The sequence below is a fragment of the Arachis ipaensis genome, chromosome B02 (assembly GCF_000816755.2).
Source record: "Arachis ipaensis cultivar K30076 chromosome B02, Araip1.1, whole genome shotgun sequence".
In the NCBI taxonomy this organism is placed as follows: Eukaryota; Viridiplantae; Streptophyta; class Magnoliopsida; order Fabales; family Fabaceae; genus Arachis; species Arachis ipaensis.
This window is the reverse complement of record NC_029786.2, coordinates 76,887,597-76,897,283: the sequence shown is the minus strand read 5'-3', so window position 1 is coordinate 76,897,283 and position 9,687 is coordinate 76,887,597. Positions and strand designations below refer to the sequence as shown.

At 30.3% G+C, this 9,687-nt stretch overlaps 1 long non-coding RNA gene across 4 annotated transcripts; it reads right to left on the bottom strand.

Annotated features, from left to right (window-relative positions):
- On the bottom strand, positions 7,096-9,687 carry LOC110268895. 4 transcript variants are annotated; one of them, XR_002357633.1, is made up of 3 exons: positions 9,356-9,687; positions 9,163-9,228; positions 7,096-7,553 (listed from the first exon to the last, which is right to left on the bottom strand). It is a non-coding gene; the product is annotated as an uncharacterized LOC110268895 (long non-coding RNA). The 4 variants fall into 4 exon arrangements; XR_002357631.1 differs by lacking the exon at positions 7,096-7,553 and adding an exon at positions 8,137-8,146 and having other exon boundaries at positions 9,155-9,228; positions 9,356-9,686; XR_002357634.1 differs by lacking the exon at positions 7,096-7,553 and adding an exon at positions 8,137-8,146 and having other exon boundaries at positions 9,356-9,683.

Below are 9,687 nucleotides of genomic sequence, written 5' to 3'. Positions count from 1 at the left end.
AATTAAATTATTAAAAAATAAAATTTTATTAATTTATTATATAAAATTTATAAATTTATATATACTAATTTAATAAAGAGGTTGATTCGGTTTAACCCGATTTATTTTGGGTTACTTCGAATCGGTCCAAAAATAAACCTAATGGACTATTAAGATCGAGTCTGAGATCGACTCGACCATAAATTCCTCTACTTTTTGTCAACATCATCACATCACCCTATCTTTTCTTTAAAGATTAAAGCGGGCTATCCATCCTATCTTACTAAGGCCTTCCCAAAAATAAGACGAATCTGTTCGAATCGCCAAAAAATATTTAACAAGTCTAAAATACTAGTAAAATTTGTAATCTATTACTATATTATAAGAATATAGTGGATAGGTTGCTACTCAACAAGTGGAGTTCTTTGTACTTGACAAGTGCATAGCTCCACTAACTGACACGTGAAAACTAAACAATATACAACTATGTGAATAAAATAATAGACTAGCACAGTAAAATCATATTTTCATCTTCTTCAAAATTCAAACTTACCTATAAAATGATGCTCAGGACACGTGCTGAACCATTACGTTAAACCTGAAACTATTTTAGAGTGTTATCTACTAAAAAATAGTGAGTTTATTTTTGTTCCAAACCTGCATAAACATGGCAAAAATATATATGTTAATGAATGTTAATCCAACAAAACTTCAATGGAATTTCAAGGTTTATGTTGTGCACTTATGGAAAGTTCCAAATAGATTCAATGACAAGGAAATCAATGGCATTGAGATGGTTCTTCAGGATATCAAAATAAGTGTGTTGGATATATAGTATATCTGATTATTTTCTGGTTTCTAATAGTGTTCCTACTGACTACAAATAGATGGGCCATCAATTTTGCACAGAAGACCACTGTTCTTCCGATACCGCATCCCATTTTTTTCTGGAGGCATTTTTTTTAAGCCTATCGTGGAGCTGCTTGGAGCTGACAAGATCGATGATTCAATACTCATAGATAATGCAAAAGTTAAAAAAATTATCAGTTATAAATTTATCTAACAAATGTGTCGTGTGAGAAAATTAATTTGGTTTGGACCTTTCATTGTTGTGTAGATGTCATTGGTGAAGTCGTTGAAAAAGAGGATCTAAGAGAGTTGATTACTAGCAAAGGCAGAGAGACTAAGCGTTTGGCTATTTTTATCAAAGACCTTGAATAAGAGTTCTCAATAGTAGTTTAATTTGTTGACTTTGGTTATGACTGCACTTATTAACAAAATTTCTATTATTCTAACATTGTGATGCAGAAACAACAGCAGGTGTGTGTTGTTTGGAGAAATGGTAGACCAGATTCTACCATATCTCGAGGAAGAAATGGTGGAGCTTTTGATAGTTATAGCTCAATGCTTTAAATTGAGCAGGTGGAATGGTATGAATTTACACCAAATGGGTTGTTGTTTTGCTTACTATTAATGGCATTAACAATCCAAGAATATGTGACTCACAATAATCTATATTCTCTTATAGAAAAAACATCAGTGCAGAGTCACTTTGAGTATTCCAAGTTACGTATTAATCCTGACTTGGAAGAGGTTAGTGATTTTCGTAACAGATTAGTTAACATCCACAATGAGTGATTATGCGAGAAGAAATTTTTTTGTGTGTACGGGTTGTGATGTCGGTATTTAATAATTTTGTAGGAGGCTTTCTGAAAAACCGGCAAACTCGATTAGAATTAGTCAAGTTTCATATCATGGCCCGCGTTTTGGTGCCGACGAGCTAAAAAAAGGGAGATGTTGTTGTTAAAACTATAGAAGAAGTCATCAGCTCAACACAGGCGAGAACAATTATTACAAGAATCTACTTAGTCTAATTTCATTGCTATTATTTGCAGGACGGGTCTATATAGATTGCCGGTACAATAGTTTTAGTTAACTCTGGCAAGAATGATTGGTATCACAAATCATGTCGAAAATGTTCGAAGAAGGTCAAAACCCCTATTAGAAATAGATATGAGTGTGGTAGATATGGTTACACCCACAGAGCTGCATCACTTAGGTGTGTGAGACATATATGTTAAATTTATAAAATGCATGTGAAACTATAACTAAGAGTTCTTTCGTATTTTTTTTTTCATATAAGTATGTGTCGTCTATTTGTATAAGTGGTTTTTATTGTCTAAATTCTCTAATATAAAGTTAGAAACTTAAAAAGACTCACTTTAGTATGCAAACATCTTACACCAATTCCTACTGATAATAAACAGGTATAATTTCTATTGCACAACTATTAATGACTCTTTTTGACACATTGATTCAAACCATATGAAAAATATTTCATAAGAAATTTTTCAATCACCAAATAATTGTTCAACAAACTTTTCTTTAGCCAACTATATTTTGTAGTAACTTATCGTGTAATTGAATTTCTAATAAACTTTTGAAATCATAGATCGAAACTTTAGATATTTGACGTCTTTTACTACTGTCTTTTTTGCTTTTGCAATGGTGTCTAAATTCAATTTAGAATGATCTTGAGAAATTAAATGATAGTTCAAATACAAGTGTAGCTATTGTGATATCTTTTTATCTCCCAACAATACTTTTTTTAATCATGATAGTCCTAATAAGACAATCCTAGTTGTTTCATACAGTACATATTTGGTATAAAATGTCATATGTTCGGACTCATGTCTAGTAACTCACACTTCTACAAACGATATAATTTTTTAGTTGTAATCATAAAATTTTTCTAGAACTGAATTTTATTTCAACAATAAATTTATTGTCCATCACAATAAGAGGGTCTGCAACAATAACAACATTAAAAAAATTATACAATGCAAAGTACAATGGCGGTACTAATGTGCTTCTAATTAATAAGGGTATATCCAAATGACAACTTTATTTTCTTAAAGAGTAATTGGACTATGATTTTAATAATTTTATTTTATACAATATATAAATTCACAATATAAATATCTAATTTATACACCTATATTCACATATTTAAAAATTTTGTGTGCATAATCTTAAGATCAAGAGTATATATAAAAGATAACTTATCAAATAAATATTAGTTTGTTAGTGCATTTGTCAAATATGCCTCGATAGTGCTATCACTTGATCCCATCTTCATTTGGATCAACAATCTCATAGTAATTTTTAAATTTCTCTTTTCTTTTACTATTATAACCTTTTCATTCTTTGCACGGGTCAAGTTTTTCAACCCTAAAAAGTAACTAATTGAATCTAACATACAACTTTATAACTAATAGTTATAATCGAGTTTGATGATATATTGAAAATATTTTTTCAATACTTGTTTCATTAACTATGAAGCACCGATACTTTGCTGAGTTGTCGTATTTATGTGTCGGACATATTTCAGACACAACACTTATCGATAATCATCCAACCGCGTGTGTTCTATATCTAACAATATTTTAATAAAAAATAAAAAAAAATTTCGGACACACTTGGATATACCTAAATATCATCACGTGTCAGTGTATTTAACCTTATTCTTAAGATGTATTCTTAAAATGAGTTTAAAAATAATATATTATTATTTATTAAAATAAAAAATATTTTAAATAATTTATATAATTAAATAAAAATATTAAAAATATTAATTTATATTTTAATATCAATAAAATATTAAAATATTGTTACAATTTATATAAAAATACTTTATTTTATATATATGCCGTATTGTCGTATTTTATAGAAATTTAAAATTCGTGTATCTATATATTTCGTATTGTGTTATATCCTATATCCATGTCAATATCCATATATCATAATTAATTAGTGATATACATGATCTAAAATTGCATGAACTCACATAATGCTAACACAAGATGGATATGCAAAAAATTTGTTACTCACTTTAATATTTAAAGATTTATATTTTAATAAAAATACACTCTTAACTTGTTCAAACTATATTATGAAAGAAACAATAAATAATAAATACACATGAATTTTTACATAAGAATCTTATATTCTTAAGTGTTATGTAGTAGAATATAACTATTATAATATACCTTTAAATTGACGTCAGTCTTCATTTTTTTTTCTCTCACTCACCTTTGTTTTTCTTATTTCATGGTACTGAAATGATAAAAATAGAAAACAAATAGAAAAAAATGGTGAAGAATAGAAAAAAACAGAGTAGAACATGCCAAAATCACATTATATTATAAGGAATTTGTTCAAATTAATATTATTTAATTACAATTCACCTTAACATATACATTTTTCACAATTCTCCCTCGGTGTTCTTCATTAAAAATTAAAAAAAAAATGCAGTTCACTCTTTGTAAAAGTCGTAACATTTTAATATTTCTAAATTAAGTTTAAATCTTATTTAAATTATATTAGTTGTTATATTCAAACTTTACAAAATTTTTAAAATTAAAATTTCTATATAAAATAATTTATAAAAAAATAGTGGAAACTAATTTTTTTATTTTTAAAATTATTTGAAAATAGCAAGAACCTTAATAATTAGAATCATTATTAGTTAAAAAATATAAGTAGATAGTAATACTAATACAGAAAATGGGTGTATTAAATTATAAAGACAAAACAATGACAAACTTTACTCATATCAAATAATCATATAAAAAAATAAACATCATAGCCACAATTGTAATCACTCTATAAAGATACAATAAGATACACAGAGAATTCTAATTCTCTTACTTTGAATAACTATGACTAAAACAATCGCCTATTCTCCATCCTTAATACATGAATTTGAGTAAGTACTTAACGTTTCGTATCTATGTCCTTAATATTCCGCTCCTACTAGTGTACTGGTCTTTTCAACTCAATCAAGTAATGTATCCATTCGTATTACATCGTTCCTAAAGATGGTATGAAGAGAAGGGTGAGAAACAAAAGTTTCTCAATAATTTATCTATATAGGGTGTGTGTGGTTCAAGGATTAATTTTTATGTCTAGGAATATCATTATTAGGAATATGATTCCTTGGAATAATATTACCAAGTATATAGTATTCCTATGTTTGGTTTGTAAAAATAAAATCTATGGAATATTAATAATATGCCTAGGAATGTTTTAGTTTTTGTTTGGTTCATATTTAATATATTTAGGAATTATGAATACTTTGTCCAAAATGCCCTTATAATTTTTAATTAGAATATTAATGATTAAATTTAGTAAATATATATAATAAAATATAAATATAATAAAATATTATTTTTATTTTATTTTTAAATTTACTAAAATACCTCTAATATCAAATATCTTTAATTAAAATTATTATTGATTCTAAATTTTTTTAAATTTACTAAAATTAGTTAAATTATTATTGACTCTAAATTTTTTAAATTTACTAAAATTCCCCTAATATTAAATATGTTTAATTAAAATTAACACAAAATACGTATCTAAATTTTCAAAAATTCAATAATTCATAATTCGTCTCATAATCCATAATTGAACTTATATAAAACAAATCTCAACGATTCTAACCACATATGTATTAAAAAGCTTTACTATTATCCAAATTAAAGTTACAAAGAAGTCTCAAAAAGTTAAAATTTACTAACAGACGCACAACTCTTGTACAAGAACGCAAACACATCAATAAAATGAAATCAATGTTACAATAGACAACCTCATACATAGAAAAATGAACACAATTATCGTGTATGATGTCTTCTCCTCCATTGGTTCCACATTTCTTGTGCAAGTTGATCCCTCCATCTACCCCAAGCATCGCTCGTCTCAATATGGTGGATCGTCCCCCCATCTACTCCAAGCATATTTTGATCTACTATCTCATCAATAGGATCCACAACCATCACTCTTCTAATGTGATTATGCAAAAGGCAACATGCAGTTATAATTCTTCCTTGAGTTTTAATAGGATAAAATGACCTTCCCCTTAAAATTTTCCATCTTGCTTTCAATACTCCAAATGCCCTTTCAATAACATTTCTAGCTTGTGAGTGTTTCATATTAAAAAGTTCTTGGGCTGTACTAGGTTGATTATGTAGATTAAACTCACTCAAATGATATTTTTGTCCTCTATAAGGTGCCAAAAATCCTTCACAATTCATGTATCCAGCATCACATAAGTAATAATGACCTAGTGTGACATACACAATTGAACAAAATTAATGAAAGATCAGATGGTTACTTTGATAACATATTAAAGTCTCAATAAAATACCTTGGGGAACATTAAACCCATTGCGAAATAGTGCATCTCGCAATACCCTAGAATCCGCAGCTGAACCCTCCCAACCCGCCAGTACGTAGATAAATTGCATATCGGGAGCAACCACTCCAAGCACATTGGTTGTTATGTCACCTTTTCTGTTTCGATATCTAGGCTTATCAGCCTCAAGAATATTGACTTTGATATGAGTACCATCTAAGGCTCCTAGACAATCCTAAAATCCAAAACAGATCAATTAACTCAATCCTAAAGAACACCAACCATATGAGATTTAATAACATTAGCAAAATAAATTACCTTAAACCATTTCCATCGTTCATCCATTCTATCCTGGCTAAATGGTTGAGGTTTCTTCAGTAAGAGATTATGACATCTCAAAATAGCAAGTAATACATCATTAAACCGCCTACTAATTGTTTCTTCAGATCTCACAAATTGTCTCTTTATTACTCTAATTTTGACGTCATGTGCTATAATATGTAAAAACATGGCAACCATTTCTTCCACACCCATATTCCTACTTGATTCTAACCTTCCAACTCTTTTAAGCATGTTACACAATGCATGAAAGGCACATCTATCCATTCTTGTATTTTCTATACATGCTAGATCACTAAAATAAATAATCCTATCAACACTAACATCTCTTATTACTTGCCTACTATAACTATCATTCCATTTTCTTTTCTTTTTTTTTCAATTGCAATATAATCAAAACATAGCAAATCATCAACAACTTAACCATAAGGTCATTCATTAATTCGAAATGTAAAATCATGCAGGCAATAATTTTCATCTTCTGTTTGGGATCTATTCTGCAAAAAAAAATATTAAAATATTTAGCTAGAAGACTTAACTATTTATTTATTCTATGTAAACTTTTTCTATCATTTAAAAAATAAAATTAATAGCCATACTTTAAATTTATTCGAAATATTTAAAAGGGAGCATATCTGGCATTCTCAAACTACAGATGAAATTAAATATCAAGGATAGTCATCAAATAATGTTCAAGCTAGCTAATTGGGATTAGCCTAAATGGGGTAGATGATTAGGATAGAGTTCCCCTTCCCTTGTACCCTGGGTTCAAAACCCCCTTTCTTTGTACCCTAAAAAATAAAATAATAATGTTCAAGCTCCAAATCCCATTTGTCCTATCTTGTCATACTCATAATGATGTTATTTGATAGGAAAAAAGTAGAAATTAAAACCTTTCCTACCATATTAAGAATATTTAGTTAAAACTTACCTCCTTTGTTAAGTGATCTATAGCCAATAGTCCTTGTAATACAGGTCGACCCTTCTTAATTGATGGTGTATAAGCAGCCAAATGTGTCCTTGGACAAAAGCAGCTGGACCTAAAAATATAAACCTTAGATCAAATACTAAAACAAGCTTATAAAAAGGGCCTCTTAGGACTATAACTAATCCATGAACCAATCAATATTCATATTCCATCTTTAATATAGAAAGCATGTCAAAAGTGTTCAGTGTACCATAGGCCTCAACAAGATACGCTATCATACATGCTTTAGGCAACTTCTTCAGCTTTTTTTAAATTTTATATTGTAAGTTTTGCTATTCAAACATCAAATACACAGCAAGTATGTGGCAGACATTTGCAACTTGAAGGATAAAAGAAATTTTTTGGGTAAAATAACATTTTTTCTCCTGATAAAAGAAGAGTATCATTAAGACGTAGAGAAGAATCAAATAAGATGACAGGATGATAAGAGATCCTCCCTGCAAAAAAAAAAAAGAAAGAAAAAGAAAACACTGTTGATGAAGTGTAACTGTTCATCAGGAGAACAGAACCACCTAAACTTAACCCTCCTAAAAAAGGAGTTTGAACGCTAGATTACCAACCACTCTAATAGTTGCATGCTTCTTTTGTTTTTGAATCTTTTAGACTGAGCTAAACGTGAAGTATACTCTTACTGACAATCAAGTCCTGAGAACCTGATACCCAGAACATTAGTTGGTAACTTTGAAATTGTTCAAGTCTGTCCTTTAGTTAGTAAATCCCAACTTGATTAAACTATATCACAGAATTCATTCAATGGATTAGAAACTTAAACATTTCATTATCTTTATAAAATATTCCACTTTTAGCTCCGTAACAAGTTCTATGGACACTCGCTAGCAAAACTTTTTACATAACTTGGAGGAAGTAGTTATATATATATGCGAGTAAGTTCTTGAACACTAACTCATAATAAAACCACTTTTATTGTGAATATGTGTAAGTTTGAGGTCATGGAATGGTGTTTATCTAAGACTTTCAAATTCTGGCCAACTCATGTAATGTATATGATCTCTGCTATGTCAGGAGGATCTAGCTCTGGCTGCCGGAAAGCTTGCAGAGTGCCAGAAAACAATAGCTTCCCTAGGGAACCAGTTAAAATCCCTAGCTACACTGGAAGATTTCTTTATTGACACTGCTAGCATTCCAGCAAGTCCATCACTTATTGCTCAAAAAATCATAGTAACTTTATACTAAAAGAATGATCATTTAAGTGAAATATACATTGTCATTGTAAGTGAAATTCTATATCATCATTTAATTTTAATGAAAGGTAATAAATTAAGTTGATTAAATTCAAGTTCAGCTAACAAAATTGTAATGAAACAAAATTATCTTTTTTCAGCTCTCAGTGACATAATTGCAAATATCTGACAGAGTAAAAGAATTGCAAGCAATTTTGGTTCTTGAAAAATAATGAAAAACAGCAAATACATGACTAGGTTATGTGCTCCAAAACTCAATCACCAATTCACCATCTAACCTTCATTTTCTCCCCTTAAATTTCAAATACCACAAACTCAAAAGCACTCACTGTGGAAAACAACTTTTCAACTTGTGACCTTATGCAAACTTAACATCGATGTTAACTACCTCAGATCAGTGTCATCATCAAATCATCAGAAATTTGGTGGCAAAAACATCGTAATCATCAACTTACATACCTTATTCGGAGGGTAGCCCTTGTTTCCAGCATCAATAGCAACCGATTTGCTCTTATTTAGTATCCCCTGCAACCAACAGAAGAAAGTGAGAGAGGGCAAGAGAGAAAGAGAGATCGAAAGAGAGAGAGAGAGAGAGAGAGAGAGGGAGAGAGAGAGATCGAAAGTGAAAGAGAGACAGAGGGAGAGAGAGAACCGTATGCGAAGCACTGGAGAAACGGTGGCAAAGCTTCCTCGTCGACGGTGAACTCGACGCCAAGCAAGAGAGTGACGGAGGAGAGAGACCAAACGCGAGCACGCGACGCGGAGGATCTGGCTAAAGGCGCAGCAGCGACGGCGACAAGCATACAGCAGTGAACCGATGTGAGCTGCGATGATGGAACGCGAACGCAAATGAATTTCCTTCTAGAATAAGGTGAGGGGTGGTCGTGCAAACTCAAATCGGTGGTGAGACGGTGCTGACGCCGGTGGAGCCTCCATGAATTTGGGGAAGAAGCTCAGCTAGGTTTTGGTTTCGATGGGATTGGA